Source organism: Cornus florida, unplaced genomic scaffold (genome assembly GCF_030987335.1).
Source record: "Cornus florida cultivar Cherokee Brave unplaced genomic scaffold, ASM3098733v1 CherokeeBrave_3.0.0_Hap2_Chr08, whole genome shotgun sequence".
NCBI lineage: Eukaryota > Viridiplantae > Streptophyta > Magnoliopsida > Cornales > Cornaceae > Cornus > Cornus florida.
The window spans coordinates 42,096,023-42,117,500 of NW_026775578.1; the positions used below are offsets into that span (position 1 = coordinate 42,096,023).

Consider the following 21,478-nt stretch of genomic DNA (forward strand, 5'->3'; position numbering starts at 1 on the left):
ACCCGAACTCAAGAAATGGCCAAAAACGGGTTCTAATAAGGGGGAAAGGTAGAGCACGACGAGGAGAACATAAAACGCTAAGGCATTACACCTTTTTACTAAAGGGAAGTGGCCGGAAAAGAAGAAAGAAGGGTGGCAGCCCCTTGGCTGCCATGGCTACCGGCCAAGAGAGAGGAGAGAGAGAAAATTTTGAATTTTTCTCTTAAGACCTCCTATTTATAGAAAAATCCTAAAAGTGTCCCAAAAGGGCCCCACCGGGTCCGGAAAAGTGGAATTTGAGCAGACGCACTCAAACGGCAAAACTCCATGAATGAAAAAATGAAAAATGAGAAAAGATGAACAACGGAAGAAACAACATCAAAAAAGAGTCCCGAGCAGAGAGATATGCCCCAAATAAGCTTGGCGGCAACTAGAGCCAGAAACCCTGAAACTGGAGAAAAACCACTAGAAGGAAATTCTAAGAGTACACGACTCGATGAAAAGTGAAAATGAATCCCATACAAGGATCCAGGCTCAAAACGAGGCATTTAGCAATAACTTTCATTAATTACACAATGGCCCCTCCAAAAAGTAGAAACTGCGAAACTGCCCCAGAATGAAAATATCTTCCAAAAGATATTTTCTTAGATACCCCTTAAATAAAATACCTTTAAAAGATATTTATGAAAAACACCCCAAGAAAAGAATAAGATTATGAAGAACTATGCATCCATACCCCTATGGACACCGGGAGCGACCAAAGTACTTTACTGCAAAAGTAAAGATATGTATTTTATGGAAACCACTTAGAATGAAGATACGTGAAGTCAAAACCCAACTTCGAACACAAGAAGTGATGTTATGCCAACAAAGTGACAAATGGAGAAAAGACAGAATAGGGAAAATGACGAAAAATGAATAGTGTCTAAAAAGTGAAAATATGGAAATGACTCGGTTCTCAAAGGAAGCTGTCAATCCAAAGAATAGAGTCTCAGAAACTATTTCTGAGCACTCGAGATGACACTAAGTGGCATGAAACTGAACTCAGAAAAGGAAAGACAACGAAAAAAAAAATATCTGTGAAAATCTGAGAAAAATGAAAGGAAGGAAAATGACTGGGTCATTACAACATTGACCACTTAAAAAAGAGACTGCATGCCCCTAGAGCATACCAAAACAAAGTAGCAAAGCAAAATACCAACAATAAATGACCACAAACATTGAAGCAGCAACACCAACAAATAATACATGTAGACAACAAAGATAGCTAGTATCTACCTAGGAGGCACTAAAGGACCTACCCAAAGCACCAACAAAAACAACCCCAACAAATCAGTAATAGAAGCCCACAAAACAGCTAGCATCTTTCCAAAAAGCACCATAAAAACTGCAGCAACATAGAGTGAAGCCACTGACAAACAGGGCTACCTCTTGCTTGATCAAACCTAAAAAAAAAAAATAATAATAATAGAGCACAGAAGATTAAAGACACTGCATCATAATCACAACTATACCAGCACGCACAGACCAATAACCGTAGCTCCCATTGTCTATCCCCGCTCCAATTTAAATTGCCCAACTACCCAGTTTATTTAATTTTTTTAGTAAGCTAACATTATATGTTGATGTGAATAATACTTACAAGTGTTAGAATTTAGGCAAAACCAATCCAAACAAAAACTACTAACCAAATTCTACCCAAGTACAAGACATACAGAAACTTAAGATGTTTGAAAAACCTATAACCTCAATTTCTACATCAGAGACATATTCTTTCAATCTAACCTCAATTTCAACATTAGATCATATTGTCACAATCAAACTCACAACATCAAAACTAAAAAGAAGTACAAACTGAAAATAAAACTCAACAATGAGGGATGAAGTTGAAGAAGTCAGAGGGATGAAGTTGAAAAACTCATCGAAGACCTTTGTCTGCCTGGTGCATTTCTGTGATGGTGTAGATTAAGGATGAAATTGTCTTGTACTTGTCAATTTTAAATCTTCATGATAAAAAAATCTGCGAAGATTAAACTTCATGTACCGGAAACAGTCGAAAGATCGAAACAAAATCAGATATGATCTGATAAAATTGCAAAATAAAATTATGCAATTAATTAAAACAGCACAAATGTATCCATATACACATACATATACATATGTGATATATGATTTGCAGAGAGAATTTTGAATCTCTTACCTCTGAAACTTTGTAGTGCAATAAAAAGTTCATTCAAACCCTAAGTGAGACTAAGAGTGATCAAAAAAAAAAAAAAAAGAATAAAAGAAGAATTGCATGTGTATGTGGATAATTCCATGGTTAATCTGGTAACTTCTTCATTTAAGCTAGTAAAGTTAATCATAATTTGGTTTTTTTGCAGTACATATTGTGAGATAACAATAATGATATTACCTAGAAAAAGACAATGAAACATAGTAATTATACTTTGCATCACAGATGATCACACATAGTTCCATTCTTGGTTGAAACATGCTGAAGAAAGATATATTATAGTTTACATATTAGACAACTTGTTAAAAGACTTCGCAACAAATCTTCCTCAACTTACCAATTCAAACATTTGCAATCTTCTCCACTACATTTTGCTAAACGTTAGAAGAGTGACTTTACATGTAACAAATTAGTTATGAAAGTCATATTTTATTTTATTTTAACTAAAATATTCTTGAATCAATTTATGATCCATATAAAATCAGATTAATGCTCTATTTAAAGTTAAAATATAAAGTAATTTATTAATTTTCTTTTGTTTCCAAAAATTAATAGTTTAGCTGGGTCTCTGTGTGAGAAAAAGAGTCTTCTTAGCTAGTGTGATTAGTTATCTTTGTTGCATGTGAACAAACCATTTTATTAGGTCTTTCTTATGTGTGCATTCATTTCAGCACCTCTGTTACAACCACAATAAATTAATTCCCTAAAGTAATGGCTTGGAGAACATTATCAATTAGTTGATAATTAGAAATTTTTTTGAAGATTCCCATATACTAAAAGGAAAATTACTATTAAGTCAAACAACTATTTTTTAAGTGATTTACCAATTTATAAGCATATAGGAGCACTCAAACCGCTTAGGTTCATTACTCATAAGAAAGTTCATTTCATGGGATATATTAATGGGATCAATCATGCAGGCCTGGTTATTAATTCTAAATATAAATCAACAAAATTTATTCATCGTTGACCAAATACAAATCAACCCAAAAAAAAAAAAAAAAAGGTAAGATACAGAAAGCCTGTACAGTAGATTGATTCCAGTGAATTTGTGAAAACTTGAAAATCTTCAAAGAAAAAAAAAATGCTATAGGGAATAATAAGGCTAAAAACTCATAAAGATGTTGTCTTCATCCAACTAATTGTTTCAACAGCCAAAAATAATGGAAGAAAATTCATAGTGCATATTCCTGATTCAAAGAAATGATCACCCAATGATTGAATGGAAAAATAGTGGAACACCTGATTGTTTTCCAATGTGGACCTCACTAAGCTTTCTATCAGTGCATGAATGATTTGGAATTTTTATGGCCCTTAAAGATGGTTTCTAGAAGAAATTAGGGTTGTTGAATTTGAATATAGTAGTTGATTGTAATAGTGAGGACTGACATTGAGTTAGTGGGCTTACGGTGCCAGGAATTTTTTTTCCACAAGCCATAGGAAGGGAATGATATTAATTTAAATTCAATTTTGGCTCAACATTGACAATGCAACAAATAGGTCGTTATAATTAAAGATGTAGGTTTTTTTTTTTTTTTTTTTTTTAATTGAATAGGCAATTAAGTGCAAGCCGTAGATATAATATGTAATGACTTCCTCAAAACAAGAGGCTTAAATTAGTACTAAATAAGGCTTACTTTTTATGCATGTTATTAATTACAGGTTGTAAAAATCCTATTTTCTTGTAGTGTATTCTCACTAGGAAATCAAGTTCTTTATAATTTTATTTCAGTCTTCAAATTCTAATCTCATTTATTTTTATTCTTATTTTTATTTTTATTTTTTTTGCAGGTTTCACATTGATTGCAATCTAGCTCCCCTTTTGGATTCAGATTTCTTTTGGGATTTTGATATGTCTACGCGATTAGCATTGTGTACTATTAGATTTATAACATTTTGATATGTGATGGAATTATCATTTTAGATGATTTGCACATTTTAATATCTAAATTCTTAATGGAATATGTGTTTTATCTTCTATGTTTGATTATCAAATATATTGATTTTGAGTGATATACTTGGATCTTGGTTTAGATTGTTTAGTTTATTAATATTTTAATTTAATTTACAGGTTCCAAATTTCAAATAAGTGAAAACAAAATTATATTATTGTATTAGTGGCACGATATATTATTTTGTCACAATATTTAACTTATAGTGACAATATATTTGTCATAACATGATAGATATATTGTGACAAAAAATATATTTTGTCACAATAAAACAACATTTATAGTGACAAAATATTGTCGCAACACGATATATACATTGCGACATTTATTTTCTCACAATATTTAACCTTATAGTGACAATGTATGATGAGTGCTGAAAAGTGCGCATTTAAACCCCTTAAGCTTAGGTATTCTAGGACCTTTATCTATCTTATTTTTCTACTTTAGATTAATTTTGTATTATTTTCATTTTCAGGTACTTATTACCAAAATAAGCTAACTCGGCTAAATAAGAGCATAATTGAAGCAATCTTGAGATGAATCAAAGAAAGGAGCAAAGTGGGAGCAAAAGGAAGCAAGTGGTGGAAATTCAGCAAGTTCGATTGATCTCAGAAAATATTCGATCAATCGAAAGTTCATCGATCTCAACATTCCAAGATGGATCCAAGCTCTTTTGTCCTTATCCAAAGATCCCACAAAGTTCGATCGATCCAACTTTATTCCGATCGATCGGAAAGATTCCATCTTATCCACTTGTACCACTTTACTTACCACATTTGTCTCTTTCCCAAAAATATCTTCAAAATATCTCAAATTTGTTTTTATCCGAAAAGGCGCTGCCATAGAAGATCGATCCAGCTTAAATTCGATAGATCTCAACCATGTTCGATCGATTTCACCACAAGTTCGATCGATCGAACTTCCCAAATCTTGAGAAAATTCAATTTCCAGCTCATTAAAAGTTGTCTCATATCCAATCATTGGAAGGAATATTGGTGTACGAGCCCAGCTCATTTGGGGTGATATTTAACCTACCTATATAAGGAATATGAGCCACTTTTTGAGAGGATATACTTGAGAGTAGATAGAGACACAATTTTCTATATTCTTAGGGAGGAAGAAAAGAAAGAAGGAGGCTAGAGACACAAGCTTGGAGTTCTTCTATCAACCAAGAAGAGGAGCAATCTCTACCATGAAGTTAGCCCTTGATGGTTGGTGGACACCATCCATGAGTGGGAAGACATCCTCTTAGGGATAAAGTTAGCCCTAAGTATGCTTTTTACATCTTCATTTATGTATTTTTGAGGAGATTTGTATTGTGATAGATGTTTTGACACTTTTATATATATAGATCTTGTTTATTCAATGATTTATGTGATTTAATGCTTCCAATTGATCATTTCATTCTATCCATATGTTTATGTTTGCTAGAATAGATGTTCATGTGTTTATCTCTATTTCTTGTGTTATTGATGCATGTCTATGTGTATTAATGCTATAGATCTAGAGATTGTCAAGACATAATGCTTAATGGAATGTTCTTGTGGTTTTTTTGATGGTTCATACTCATTTCTTGATGGATTGTGCCTCTCCCTTAGTTTAATTAGTTTAATTTCATGTCATTAGCTTAATTGTAGTATAGTTGTAGTTTAATGGGAGGACAATCCATGCTTGTTGTTTGATGTTCCATACTTATGAAAGCAAGTAACACATATCTCTAACCTTGTGATGTGTTTAGATTGTGAGCTTAAAGAAAGGATTAATGGTTTCGTTTGATATATTGTGCTATCCACTATGTTGCTTAGACAATATATGCTTAATTTGCCATCCATGCTTGTTGAAACAACCACACACACACACACACTATGTTGCAAGACATGTTTCCCCCTTCATTAATCATTCATTAAGGGTGTAAAAAAGTTATGCTCAGTGGTGATCTCTAAACCTCAAGATCTTTCTCTCTTATTTTGTCTCCATTACATTTAATTGTTTACTTTAGTATAAATTGCATTTTACTATTATTCAACCACCAACCAATCTTTTGATCACTCGACTTACTAACCCTAATATCGATTCCACAATCTAATACGACCCACCAATCCCTTGGGACGATCCCTACTTTCCCTAACTATATTTTTAGTGAAAGGTAGTAGTAGCAATTTCTAAATGTAAAACTTGGCCATATTCATCATAGCCCTACACCACTATTTTTTATTGCACAAACTTTGGGTTTGGGTGCGACAACCACTAAGTTTTTGGCTCCGTTGCCGGGGATTGATTGAAGGCAACGTCGTATTTGTGGAATCAATTAGGAATTAGTCCTCTTTTGATCGTGTGTTTACTTTGTTTCCATTTTGGTTACTTATTGTGTTGGTTCTTGTTTGACTAGGTGCATTGAAAAGAAGGTGAGTAAATGAGCATTTCAAGCAAAGAGCTAAGTAAAAGCAAGGAAAAAGCTAAAATCTAAAAATTGCAAGGCTAAAATTGAAAATTGAATTGAAAAGCTAAAGGACCCTTTGTGAGCTTTTTCTTAACTCAATCTCTAGTTAAATCGTCGGCCTGCGTGGAAGCTTGTATTTCAATTCTTAGATAAATTGTGAGCCCACGTGGAGGCAATTTACTTTTCTTTGTATATTGTTGATAGCATGGGAGTATGGGATCATTGTATGTAGAGGTTTATTGATTGATTTGTTGCGGGGGCAAAGTGTTTGCTTAGTTGATTTCATTGTCCTGTTACATGAACTTCATGCTGTCTTAACCAACCCCATATTAACCAATAGAGAATCTAGAGGGTCATCTTGGTTATTTAGACCCAAACTTCATGGAGCATCCTCCTTTCAATCAATTTCCTCCTGGAGTTCAAGCTCCAATTCCTCCAATGATCTTTCATGATCATTATAATCTTCATGAATACTATGCACCAACTTGCATCATGCTCCCTAATTTTGAGGCCAATCAATATGAAATTAAGCCCGAGACCATTCAAATGTGTCCACTATTTTATGGCTTAGATGGTGAGGAGCCGTATAAATATCTTAATGAATTTCTAAAAATATGCTCCACCGTGAAGTACATGAATGTCCCGAAAGAAGTTCTTAGACTACTTCTTTTCCCTTTCACACTAAAAAACAAAGCAAAACATTGGTTCAACATTTTGGGGGCAAATTCAATAACATCTTGGATGCAAATGCAAAATGAGTTTTTAAGAAAATTTTACCCCATAAGCTTGACCAATATAATGCGAGCTTCGATTAGAGAATTTTCTCAAAGGGAAGGGGAGCTGTTGCATGAGGCTTGAGAGAGATTGAACGACTTGCTAAGAAAATGTTCACATCATGGTATTCCAAAATGGCAAGTCGTCTAATATTTCTATGAAAGCCTATCCGACATACATAAGGACAAAGTTGATACATCATGTGGAGGCTCATATTTTGGAAAACATGAAGATGATATTTGGCACCTTTTTGAGAAAATGAGTGAAAACTCTTTGCACAAATATCACACTTCTTGATTTACCCATGATTCTAATAAAAAGGAGAAAAATGCAAAAGTGTGTCAAATTGAAGAATCAAAAGAAATTGTAGCCGAAGTTAAGACTTTTTCTAAAAAACTTGATCAATTCTTGTTGAGTCAAAGATAGGCTATCAACTCATCTTCTCTTCATCATGTTTCTCATCCTTGTGAGCCTTGCATGACATTCTCAAGTGTTCTACATACTACTTCCAATTGTCTCCATGGACATGTGTTTAATGAACATTTTGAACAAGTCAACGCTATATTTGCTCATTCTTATTCAAGTGCATATGTCCCAATGTGGAATGAAAACTCAAGTCCTTATCAAGCTAAAAATTTTCGAAGCAAATACATTCCACCTCATAAAAGGAATGGAAGTTCTCAAGGATTTGTTTCTTCTTCTCATCACCAAAGAATGAATCACTTCTCACATCCTCAAATGTATGATTCCCAAGTTTGTTCTCATTATCCTCATGCACCTTCTAGCAATCCTACATTTGAAGATAAGGTTTTAGTGGCTTTGGGTAGTTTAGAAATGAACACCAATTTTTTGCATTCTCATTCTCAATCCATATCAAAGCTTGAATCCCAAATTGGGACCATAGCTAATGCATTAAATGCAAGAAAATTGGGTAAATTACCTAGTCAACCCGAAAGGAGCCCAAAAACTCAACACTTTGTGGAAGCAAACTCCACATCGAGGTGTTCTTCCCAGGCACAAGTGCAAGCCATCACCACTTTGAAAATTGGTAGATAAGTTGACAATAGGGTTGAACAACCAAAGGAATATAGTGAACCGGTGCAACCAAAAGTTGTCACCCGTCCCGTTTCCAATCCTACTCCTACTTCCTTAGATGAAAATGTCCCTAATAAGAATTCTCAAGCTTCTTCATTAATTCCCTTAGTTGCAAGGTCTTATAAGCCAAAAGCTCCCTTCCCTTATGCTTTAAAAAAGACTTCGCCTTTTGGGAGGCAAGAAGGAAAATTTCATGACATGATGGAAATTTTTAAGCAAGTCAACATAAATCTTCCTCTCTTGGATGCAATTAGGCAAATTCCGCCTTATGCAAAAATTTTGAAATATCTTTGCACACAAAAGAGGAAGAATAAGGGACAAGGCCCTAAAAAAGTGTTTCTCATGGAGCAAGTAAGTTCCATCATTCAACATAACACTCCACCTAAGTTTAAAGATCCCGGTGTTCCGACCATTTCTTGTGTGATTGGAAACCATGAAGTTCATAAAGCTCTTCTTGACTTAGGAGCGAGTGTTAATTTGATTCCTTACTCCGTGTATATCCAACTAGGTTTGAATGAGTTGAAGCCAACTTCAGTGGTGCTTCAATTGGCCGATAGATCCGTCAAAACACCTAGGGGCATGGTTGAGGACATTCTTATCAAAGTTAATAAGTTCTACTTCCCGGTTGATTTTGTAATTCTTGACACTGAACTGGTTGCCAATCCTACCAACCACATCCCAATTATCTAGGGAAGGCCATTTCTTGCCACTGCAAATGCAACCATCAATTATAGGTCCGGGGTTATGGACCTTTCTTTTGGTAATATGATGGTCAAGCTTAATATTTTCAATGCAAGTCGACATCCCAAAGATGAAGACGAGTGTTGTCTTATAGATGTGTTGGATGAGGTTGTTGAAGAGTCAATTCCAACCATGGTTATGAAACAACCAATTAAGAATAACCTTTCATCTCTCTTATCCGATGATCCTCTTGCTTCTTGTCTTCTTGAAATGTATGGCAATTATGGGTTTGATGATGAAAAATCGATAAATGAAGTAAGCAATCTCATAGAATCTATTGCAAGCTTGGATTTTTCACCTTGGAAAACTTCAATAAAACCTCTTCCTTCACTCTCAAGCCCTCCACCAGTCCCATCTCTAGTCTCTCCACCAACTCTTGAGGTTAAAACTCTACCTTTCAATCTCAAGTATGCAATTCTAGGCCCAAAAGACACTTTTCTGGTCATCATCTCTTCAAGTCTTGAAAAGGACCAAGAAGATGTACTCTTAAATGTGCTTAAAAATAACAAAGAAGCCATAGGATGGAGTGTGGTGGATCTTAAGGGAATTGATCCTTCTATTTGCATGCATCGCATACTTATAGAAGAGGATGCAAAACCTTTTAGGGATGTCCAAAGGAGACTTAATCCAAATATGAAAGAAGTGGTTAAGAAATAGGTAGTTAAGCTCTTAGATGCCGGTATTATTTATCCAATCTCTGATAGCAAATGGGTGAGTCCAACTCAAGTAATTCCCAAGAAATTGGGAATTACGATAGTCGAAAATGCAAAAGGTGAGGCAATTTCTAAACGTACCCCCAATTCATGGCGAGTATGCATTGATTACTGAAAATTGAATGCCGTTACTAGGAAAGATTACTTCCCTTTGCCATTCAATGATCAAATCCTAGAGAGATTGGCCGGGCAATAATTCTATTGCTTTCTTGATGGCTATTCAGGTTACAATCAAGTAGCCCTTGACCCCTTAGAGCAAGAGAAAACCACATTTACTTGTCCTTTCGGCACATTTACTTATAGATGGATGCCATTTGGTTTGTGTAATGCCCCTGTCACATTTCAAAGGTGTATGATGTCAATTTTCTCGGACATGGTGGAAGAGTATCTAGAGGTCTTTATGACAATTTTTCTGTCTTTAGGTCTTCATTTGATGCATGCCTCAAGAATCTAAACTTGGTACTTAAAAGATGTCGTGAAACAAACCTTGTTCTTAGTTGGGAAAAGAGCCATTTCATGGTTCAAGAAGGTATTGTTTTGGGTCACGTCATCTCAAAAAGGGAAATTGAGGTGGATAAAGCGAAAGTTGAGCTCATTTCTGAACTACCTCCACTTTCTACGGTGAAAGAAGTTCGCTCCTTTCTAGGTCATGTCGGCTTTTATCACCGTTTTATCAAAGATTTTAGCAAAATTGCTAGACCCTTGTGCAATCTCTCATCAAGGAAACTCCTTTTGTCTTTGATCAAGCATGTTTTGATGCTTTCCATAAATTGCGTGACATGTTATCATTCACTCCTATTATGCAGCTTCCCAATTGGTCATTACCGATTGAAATAATGTGTGATGCTTCAGATTATGCCATGGGAGCAGTCTTGGGACAAAGGGTAGGAAAGCTTCCATGTGCCATATATTATGCAAGTAAAACTTTCTCTGGAGCTCAATTGAACTACTCCACTACCAAGAAAGAGTTACTTGTCGTAGTATATGCCTTTGATAAATTTTGTTCATATCTCTTAGGGTCTACTCTGATCATGCTGCCTTGGGACATCTTTTGACAAAAAAATAAACAAAACCTAGATTGATTAGATGGATTTTGCTTCTTTAGGAATTCGATTTTGAAATCAAGGACAAGAAAGGCACCGAAAATGTGGTTGCTGATCATCTTTCAAGGTTATTAATAGAACCTTCCCCTAGCCCACCTATTTATGAATCTTTTTCGGATGAACAGCTCTTTCAAATCTCCAATAGGCAAATGCCTTGGTTTGCCGAGATTGTGAATTATTTGGCAATTGGCAAGCTTCCAACTTCTTGGTCAAAGAACGAAAAGAATCGTTTCTTTGCCAACATCCGGAATTATTATTGGGAAGACCCTATCTTGTACCGTTATTGTCTGGATCAAATTGTGAGGAGATGCATTCCAGAGAGCGAAATTCCAAGTGTTCTTGTGTTTTGTCATACGCTTGCATGTGGTGGGCATTTTAGTGTAAAGAAGACCACCTTGAAAGTTCTTCAAAGTGGGCTCTTTTGGCCCACTATTCATAGAGATGCTTACAACTTTTGTAAGTCGTGTGAGAGATGTCAAAAGATAGGATCAATGTTGAAAAGAGATATGATACCTATGACCAATATCCTTGTTGTAGAAATCTTTGACATATGGGGCATTGATTTTATGGGTCCATTTCCTATGTCCTATGGTTTTCAATATATTCTCCTTGCCGTTAATTGTGTTTCCAAGTTGGTGGAAGCATGTGCTACCAAAATAAATGACCATTCCGTGGTTATTCAATTCATCAAATCCAATATCTTTGTTTGTTTTGGTATACCTATGGCTATAATAAGTGACGGAGGAAATCACTTTTGTAACTAATTCTTAAGGTATTTATTTCTTAAGTACTCCGTTACTCATAAAGTGGCCACTCCTTACCATTCTCAAACAAGTGGGTAAGTAGAAGTGTCTAACCGAGAAATTAAACATATTCTTGAGAAAACGGTTAACACCACCCGGAAAGATTGGTCACAGAAGTTAAATGATGATTTATGGGCTTACCGGACGGCATATAAGACTCCCATTGGCATGTCTCTTTATAGACTTGTATATGGAAAGCTTTGCCATCTTCCAGTTGAGTTGGAACATAAAGCCTTGTGGGCGGTTAAAAAGCTCAATCTTGACCTTGATAAGGCTGGAGAAAACCGGTTATTACAATTGAGTGAGTTGGAAGAGTTGAGACATAATGCTTATGATAATGCCAAACTCTACAAAGAAAGAATTAAAACTTTTCATGATAAACATATTGTGAAGAAGTCTTTCGAACCCAGTCAAAAAGTTTGGCTCTTCAACTCTAGATTGAAACTCTTTCCTAGAAAGTTGAGAATCAAATGGGAAGGTCCTAATGAAGTCATCTCTGTTGCACCTCATAGGGCGGTTGAAATTTAAAATTTGAAAAAGGGGAACATTTTCAAGGTTAATGGGTAGAGATTAAAACCCTACATTGAGGGACAGGTCTTCTAAAGACATTTAGAAGCTGCACATCTAATAAACCCTGTGTATGAAGACATCTAGGGTTGTAATGCAAAATGGAAGAGTTTTTACCTGTTCGATCGATCTCAATGGAAGTTCGATCGATTGAACTTCATACTTGCATCTAATCACCTCTTTGTCCAATCGTTCGAAGAAAACCTGCATATTTCAGCTCTCTATCCCATCGTTCGAACTTGTTCCTCGATCAATCTTTAGTTCTTCGATCGATCCAACTTTATCTTAGATCGATCTGCAGTCTCAACACTTAGAAAAATTTTGAACCTGCATCCACCTACATCCAAATACCTCTCTGTCTCATCTTTCGAACATATCTACAAGTTCATGCATGTTCGATCGATCGAAATTTTTTTGAGATCGATCTGAACTTAATCGATCTGAGCATCTTTGGTTTGACATTTTTCTTCCCTTTTTGGATTTCAAACTTATTTATTCAAAGTAGCATTACGTCTAGTTAGAGACGTTAAACTTAACAATCATTGTTCATACTTTCTTAAATTTCATTTTGTTTATTAAAAAAAAAAAAAAATCTCTCTTGTGCCCTTATGTGTAGTTATGCTACTTTTCTTTTGGGCTTGATCTCATATCTCTCTTTCATCTTGTGTTGTATTGCTTTAGAATGCATGATTTAATCATTCTTATCCTATTTGAGATTTGATATGAATTTGCTAATGTGGTTATTCAAGTAGGTTGTTGATTCCAAATTTGGGGGAAACGTCTTTTGAATTGGGTCATTGCCGGGTTTCATGTCTTTGCCATCATAGTATACTCTTTCCATTATTTTCATTGTTCTTATTGCACATTAAGGACAATGTGCGGTTTAAGTTTAGGGGTAAGGTGTCTTTGTTGCATTCTACTTAAGTTGAGCTTTAATTGCATGATTGAGATCGGAGATCCATGTTAGTGATGATTTTGATCTTTTGAGGACTATATTGCTTAAAATTTAAAAATTATTTGACTTGAAAGTCCAATACTCCTTGTATGCCTTGTGGATGCCATTTTGGGGTAAATTTTTCGAAAAATTGATATCATGCTTGAACTTGTGGTCCACATCATCCTAATTTTGTGATTGTTTTGAGATTCACTCTAGTATTCTACACTAGCATAGGCACACACTAGCATTCATTTGTGAGGTACATGTTTTGTTGATTATTGAATTGGTTATATCCCAATTGAGCTACTAGTGCATTAAAAGCTTTCATTCTTAATAAAGGTGGATAACAACCCCTTTTCACTAAGTAGCCGGGATTCTAGCCTTATCAAGCACTGAACTTCTCACGCCGAAAGGTGGAGGGCCCAAAACTCTAGGTTAATATTTGATCATTAAAAAAAAAAAAAAAATCGAGTGAAAAAAATAAGCGCACCTAGAACAATAAAGCTTTAATAAAAGGTCTACTCTTTATCGTGATGATTAGTACTAGATTAGTGTGCTAGTTTGAGGATAAGGATGTGATCATTTCTTTAGTTGGCTAAGATAACAACATACTTGATGCCGGTCCACTCAAAAAGGATTCTAGAGTTGTTTTGATTTGCATGATCATTTTCTTGATGTGTGGAGGACCATACTTGCTTGTTTGATGTTGAAATTTTGGGAGATTGCTTGGAAATGGTTGAAAAATTGCATACTTGAGGTAGTTTTCTCCCAATGCTTGTTTGCAATATTGGTGCCTCTTTTAAAAGAATGAGCTTAATGTTTGTGGGTATCATTTCTGGAAACCCTCACGAGACTTCACTCGTCCACTAGGGGTAACCTAAGGGTTTAAAAGGCTTGTTGCATATGCTAAATGTAATCGTGTTCCCTACGAAAGTGGCGTTATCCATTTATTGCTTTCTAGTTTATAGTTGTATAGTTGTTCATTTCATTCCTTTAATTTCTAGTTCATTGCTAGGGACTAGCAATATTTAAGTTTGGGGGTGTGACGAGCGTTGAAAAGTGTGCATTTAAACCCCTTAAGCTTAGGTATTTTAGGACCTTTATCTATCTTATTTTCCCTATTTAGATTGATTTTGTATTATTTTTATTTTCAGGTACTTATCCCCGAAATAAGCTAACTCAGCTAAATAAGAGTATAATTAAAGCAATCGTGAGATGAATCAAATAAAGGAACAAAGTGGGAGCAAAAGGAAGCAAGTAGTGGAAATTCAGCAAATTCGATAGATTTTAGAAAATATTTGATCGATCGAAAGTTCATCGATCTCAGCATTCCAAAATGGATCCAAGCACTTTTGTCCTTATCCAAAGATCCCACAAAGTTTGATCGATCCAACTTTATTTCGATTGATTGGAAAGATTCCATCTTATCCACTTGTACCACCCTACCTACCACATTTGTCTCTTTCCTAAAAATATCTTCAAAATATCTCAGATTTATTTTTATCCAAAAAGGCGCCGCCATAGAGGATCGATCCAGCTTAAATTCGATAGATCTCAGCCATGTTCGATCTATCTCACCACAAGTTTGATCTATCGAACTTCTCAAATCCCGAGAAAATCCAATTTCCAGCTCATTAAAAGTTGTCTCATATCCAATCATTGGAAGGAATATTGGTGTACGAGCCCAGCTCATTTGGGATGATATTTAACCTACCTATATAAGGAATATGAGCCACTTTTTAAGAGGATATAGTTGAGAGTAGATAGAGACACAATTTTCTATATTCTTAGGGAGGAAGAAAAGAAAGAAGGAGGTTAGAGACACAAGCTTGGAGTTCTTCCATCAACCAAGAAGATGAGCAATCTCTACCATGGAGTTAGCCCTTGAAGGTTGGTGGACACCATCCATGAATGGCTAGACATCTTCTTGGGGCTAGAGTTAGCCTTAAGCATGCTTTCTACATCTTGATTTATGTATTTTTGAGGGGATTTGTATTGTGATAGATGTTTTGACACTTTTATATATATAGATCTTGTTTATTCAATGATTTATGTGATTTAATGCTTCCAATTGATCATTTCATTCTATCCATATGTCTATGTATGCTCAGAATAGATGTTCATGTGTTTATTTCTATTTCTTGTGTTATTGATGCATGTCTATGTGTATTAATGCTATAGATCTAGAGATTATCAAGACATAGTGCTTAATAGAATATTCTTGTGGTTTATTTGATGGTTCATACTCATTTCTTGATGGATTGTGCTTCTCCCTTAGTTTAATTAGTTTAATTTCATGTCATTAGCTTAATTATAGTGTAGTTGTAGTTTAGATGTTAGATGGGAGGACAATCTATGCTTGTTGTTTGATGTTCCTTACTTATGAAAGCAAGTAGCGCATATCTCTAACTTTGTGATGTGTTTGGATTGTGAGCTTAAAGAAAGGTGGCTTCGTTTGATATATTATGCTATCCACCATGTTGCTTAGACAATATATGCTTAATTTACCATCCATGCTTGTTGAAACAACCACACACACACACACACTATGTTGCAAGACATGTTTTCCCCCTCATTAATCATTCATGAAGGGTGTAGAAAAGTTATGCTTAGTGGTGATCTCTAAACCTCAAGATCTCTCTCTCTTATTTTCTCTCCATTACATTTAATTGTTTACTTTAGTATAAATTGCATTTTAGTATAATTCAACCACCAACCAATCTTTTGATCACTCGACCTACTAACCCTAATCTCGATTCTACAACCTAATATGACCCACCAATCTCTTGGGACGATCCCTACTTGCCCTAACTATATTTTTAGTGAAAGGTAGTAGTGGCAATTTCTAAATGTAAAACTTGGTCACATTCATCATAACCTTATACCACTATCTTTTAGTGCACAAACTTTGGATTTGGGTGCGATAACCACCAATGTATTTGTCGCAACATATTATATATATTGCGACAAATAATTTTGTCACAATAAAATAACTTATAGCGACAACTAATTCTATCACATGTCCCTATATATTGTAACGAAATTTTTATCACAATAAAACTAATTATATCGACAATAATTTTGTCGCAACATTGGACATATATTGCGACAAATAATTTTGTCACAATAAAATAACTTATAGTGACAACTAATTTTGTCAGAACATGTCCCTATATATTGTGACGAAATTTTTGTCACAATAAATATAGTTATATTGACAATAATTTTGTCGTAACATGGGACATATATTGCGATGATAGTTTTGTCACAATAAAAGTAGCTTATAGTGACAATAATTTTGTCACAACATGTTATATATATTGTGACCAAAACTTTTATCACAATGAAGCAGCTTATAGTGATAATATTTTTGTCACAACATAGGATGTATATTGTGACAAAAGGTTTTGTCATAATAAAATAACTTATAGCGACAATTTTTGTCACAAAAGATTATACATATAGTGACAAAAATTGCTTTTATCACAAAATAGTAACAAACAGCGACAAATTTTATAGTCTTGGAGGTCTTAAGGTGACAATTTTTGAATATTTTACGATAAATATTTTGTCGCAATTTTTATTCATTTTGTGACAAAAAATATTTTGTCACAATATATCTCACTTCTAGAGACAAATCAACATTTGTCACAAAAAACATATTGTGATCGGCTTCTAGCCGGTGACAAATTTTTTTTTTGTCGCGATAAGATAATATGTACTTTTAGTGACAAATTCATTTGTTGCCAAAGACCAAATTTGTTATAGTGAGTTGTATTTGTTTATCTAACCCACTTATTTCCAACAAAGTGGTTTACAGTAAAGCCATAAAGTGGTATCTGAGAAAAACCAACACTTATTCTCTTCTCTCCATCCAACCAAATAAAAAGAAAGAAATATATAATCTCTTCCTTAGGATGTCTCACCCATCCCTTCTCCTCTCTTCCATCCAATTTTTTTCTTTTCTACTGAACAGAACATTAAATATTGAGAGGAACAAGTGCTCCTTCATAAACCACTACAACCATCATCATGACTTATTTTCAAATGAATGAAGTCGGCTATATCAATTTTCTTTTCTGTTACACAGTTTGGTGGCTACCGATTTTGGGAAAACTACGCTTAAGTTGATTTAGGAGTCTTAAATAACAAATTGTTCTATTTTTAAAGTTAATATTTCAATTTGGTCGAGTTAGGTAAAATAATTACATATGCATAAATAACGATTATTTATATCCAAAATACCATCTAAACTCTTATTTCAAAATACCAAAATATCGTTCCTAAATCAAATAATTCTTGACATTTTTTGCATATGGTGTATATGGTACCAAAATTAATAAAATAAAAAATAGCATATATATATATATATTTGTGCAAAAAACTTTAACGGTATGTCTTAATCTATATCGGTTCAAACCTGCAAATGTTAATTTAGAAATATACAAAAATTTTAGTGAAAATTTATTATGTATAGAATTTTTTATTTGAGTAGGTGAAAATTCATTCTCTCTTTCTTTCTTTCTCTCTCTCTCTCTCTATATATATATATATGTATAACTTTAACCATATCTCCTAATTCATACCAATATAAACCTAGAACAATTGCCTGAATCTCGAGCTTTCTCATAGTCAATTGAAATCTCAATGCTCTTTTCTAAGGAAATATGAATTCCATTCTTTTAGTTCTTTTGCCAGAGAGTCGTTTCCTTGCTTGTTGTGAGCTAACAGTCGTCCGATAAGATTCATTATCGCTCAGTGATTCAGCTAAATCGGTTCGACCTGATGTATTGTACACTACTGTTGAGTAAGGGAAGCTTGGCTTTCCTCTACCTCATCCTCTTCTTCCTGTAACAATGGTTGAAATTTTTTTCTATGAATATATATATATATATATATATATATATATATAGACACAAAGATCTTATTTTCTTCAAATTTTCAAGTAAATAAATTATTTAAAGAAAATGCTTGATTTTAGGGAATCATTTTTAGTATTTTGAAACAAGTGTTTGGAGGGCATTTTGGACCTAAATAATAGTTATTGATGCATATGTAATTCTTTTATTTAATTTAACCAAAGTAAAAAATGAATTTCTAAAATAGACTATTTTGTTATTTAAGGCTCCTAACTCTATGTAAGTGTAGTTTTTCCTAATTTTTAACCATTAATTTTTAATTTAGTATTACATATTTAATTCCCACAACGTTTTTATTTCTTTTTTTGGTAAGTAGAATAGGTCCTTAACTACAATGTGGGTAAGACCGTAAGAGACCAGGGCTTAAATGGCCCCATCCTGTATTCCTAAATTCGAATCCCCTACGCTACCCTAACCCCCTAACTCTTAATTCTCTAACCATCTAACCCTTGCCAGGTAAAAAAAAAAAACTAACTTGTAGAGCTACGCAAAGTCAATAATGAAATGAGGTATTGTACGACAATTAGTTTTAAAAATTGCACAGTGATTCACGCGAATACATGGCTTCCATGAGCATGAATTACTCTTCCACCACCCTAGCTTCAGTTAGCTCTATATAAACCCCAGCCTGTGCTTCCGTTTACTCGCCAACGGAGCTAATATTATTGGTATAACCAAAAGTGATTAAGCTCTAATTCTGATGGGGACTCCAAGCTATCTCCTCTTAGCCCTACTGGTCATTAGTAATGCAGTGATAATTAGCAATGCAGGTTTTCCAAGGAGTTATGGCAGGTCTTTGATTGATCGCAAAAGTGAACCATTATCGCCTAGTTACATAATTGATTCACTGAACTGTAGCATTTTTACGGATGGTTTTGTCTTCGGGACAGCATCGTCTGCTTATCAGGTAGGTTGAAATATCATGAGTTACTCAAAAGTTTCAAAAATATCCATAGTACTATATATAGATAAAGATAATACAGTAGTATATGTTTGTAGCTACATTCTTATGTTTTTATTTGTTTTCAGTATGAAGGTGCTGCAAATGAAGATGGAAAAGGCCCAAGTATATGGGATTATTTCACACATACATATCCAGGTCTCTCTTGCTCTTGAAAAAAATAGCAAATTTGGTCTAAAACCAAACACAATATATATATATATATATATAGAGAGAGAGAGAGAGAGAGAGTGACTGATCAGAAAGTATATGGGATTATTTCACACATACATATCCAGGTCTCTCTTGGCCTTGAAAAAACAGCAAATGTGGTCTAAAACCAAACACAATATATATATATATATATATATATATATATATATATATATTGACTGATCAGAAATTTGTTTTAGTGGAGGCGACTTTAAACAATAATTAGGTTTTAAAAACACAAGTCAAGATAATATTAAACTCTATTACGGATTGATAATATTTTCGTAAAATACATTTAAAAATGTTGCAACCCTATTAAATATAAAACAAGGTAGTAACTCAATAGTATCTCCTCTATTTGTCAACTATAAATTAATTTGGACTTTTCTTATTGTCTTAAACTCTTAATATTTACACTCCTATGAAAAGATGAATTGTCAACCAAAAGAATAGAAATAAAATTATTTATTTAGTTATTTAAAGAGAAAGTCATGGATGATGGAGGAGGGATGATAAGGGAGGGATAGTCGGGATAGAGATCGACTAGAGATGATAGAGTTATTGGCTAGTGTTTATGTGCAATATGGGTGCGAGTGAAGAAGAAAATAAAAAATAGGGCAAAAAATAAAAGTTATAGGGACATTTATAAAATTATTCAATATTTTATAAATAAAAATGAAATTTTCTAAAAGCCTCTCTTAGGTTATATATATATATATAAATATAAATAAAATTTTCTAAAAGCCTCTCTTAGGTTATATATATATATACCGTAATGAAACGAGAAGGGAAGGGAGGGGGGGGTGGGGGCATGGCCCAAAACTTTACAAAATTTATTCACCAATTTTTTTTTTTTTTTTTTTTTCAAAATTTTGGTCATAATCATATAAAAATAGTTATTTTGTAAATAAATGAAACTTTTGCTTGTAAGTGTTGTGTTGCCTAAATGGTTGGGTTACTCGCTGGAACTTGTTTGAACCTTCTAACCACTTACATTCTGGCCATGAAAAAAAAAAAAAAAAAAAAATTAACTCTTGCTTCAAAAACTCATTAAAAAATTTGAGTTGGCCTTTCCAATTTTTTTTCAAAGCACTTATTTATTTGCCAAAATATAGTGAGTTGGAAAATAAATATAACTTATATATATATATATATATATTATTTTTGAAATTCATAAATTTTTTTTAACCAAAACTCATTTAGCCTCACTTCTGAACTCCAAGCTTGTGAAACAGAGGTTCATTGTTATGTAGACAATAACATCCCCTCGTGTTAGACATTTATCATTTTTGTTAAATGATGTTTGCAAATAAAATTATCTTACATTACATGCTACTATCCATGTCGGAGCTAATATTTGTAAGAAGGAAAAAATAAAGTGTTATGATACCGGCAATGACAAAAATGCCAAAATAATAAAGATAAAAGTATATGTTAATAGTTTTAGTTGTCACTTTTTAAATGATAAATATATTTTACTCCTTGTATAAGTGATTAACGTACTTCTTTATTTTGTTCCTAATAATTGTGTTTTATTAAAGTTTGGAAGATTTTATTTCATTAAAATGGTAAATATCTCTTTATTAATCAATTATGGAGGTAATAATAATATATATTTCTCAAAGTAAAATCAATGCAGTCAAATTTTTATTTGAAAAAGGAATTTTTAGAAAATTGAAACAATTGTTCAAGGAAGATTAATTTGTTAACAAATATTTTTTTCCTTCCAAAGATCCATCTCTTTCAGTTGCATTTTTATCATTCTTTTTGGATTATATTTTCCTCAATCTATATATTAAGACTAATATTATAAAAAAATTATGGTAGAATTGATTTATAAATTTTTCAAATTTTAATTACAATGACTTCCCTTTTGTTGTTGGTTTTGTTTCTATTTATAATATTTTCATTCGGGAAAAAAAGTAAAAATAAAAATAAAAATGAAAATGACACATGTTATATATCTAATTTTTTTCATTGTGGATTGTAGAGAAGATAAGTGATGGTGGTAATGGAGATGTGGCTGTTGATTCTTAACATCGATACAAGGTGCATGGGGCTGTTGCATG

At 33.6% G+C, this 21,478-nt stretch overlaps 1 pseudogene; it reads left to right on the top strand.

Annotated features, from left to right (window-relative positions):
* The first annotated feature begins 18,956 nt into the window (after window positions 1-18,956).
* Window positions 18,957-21,478, top strand: part of LOC132271480 (beta-glucosidase 12-like) — a 12,714-nt pseudogene continuing 10,192 nt past the window's right edge.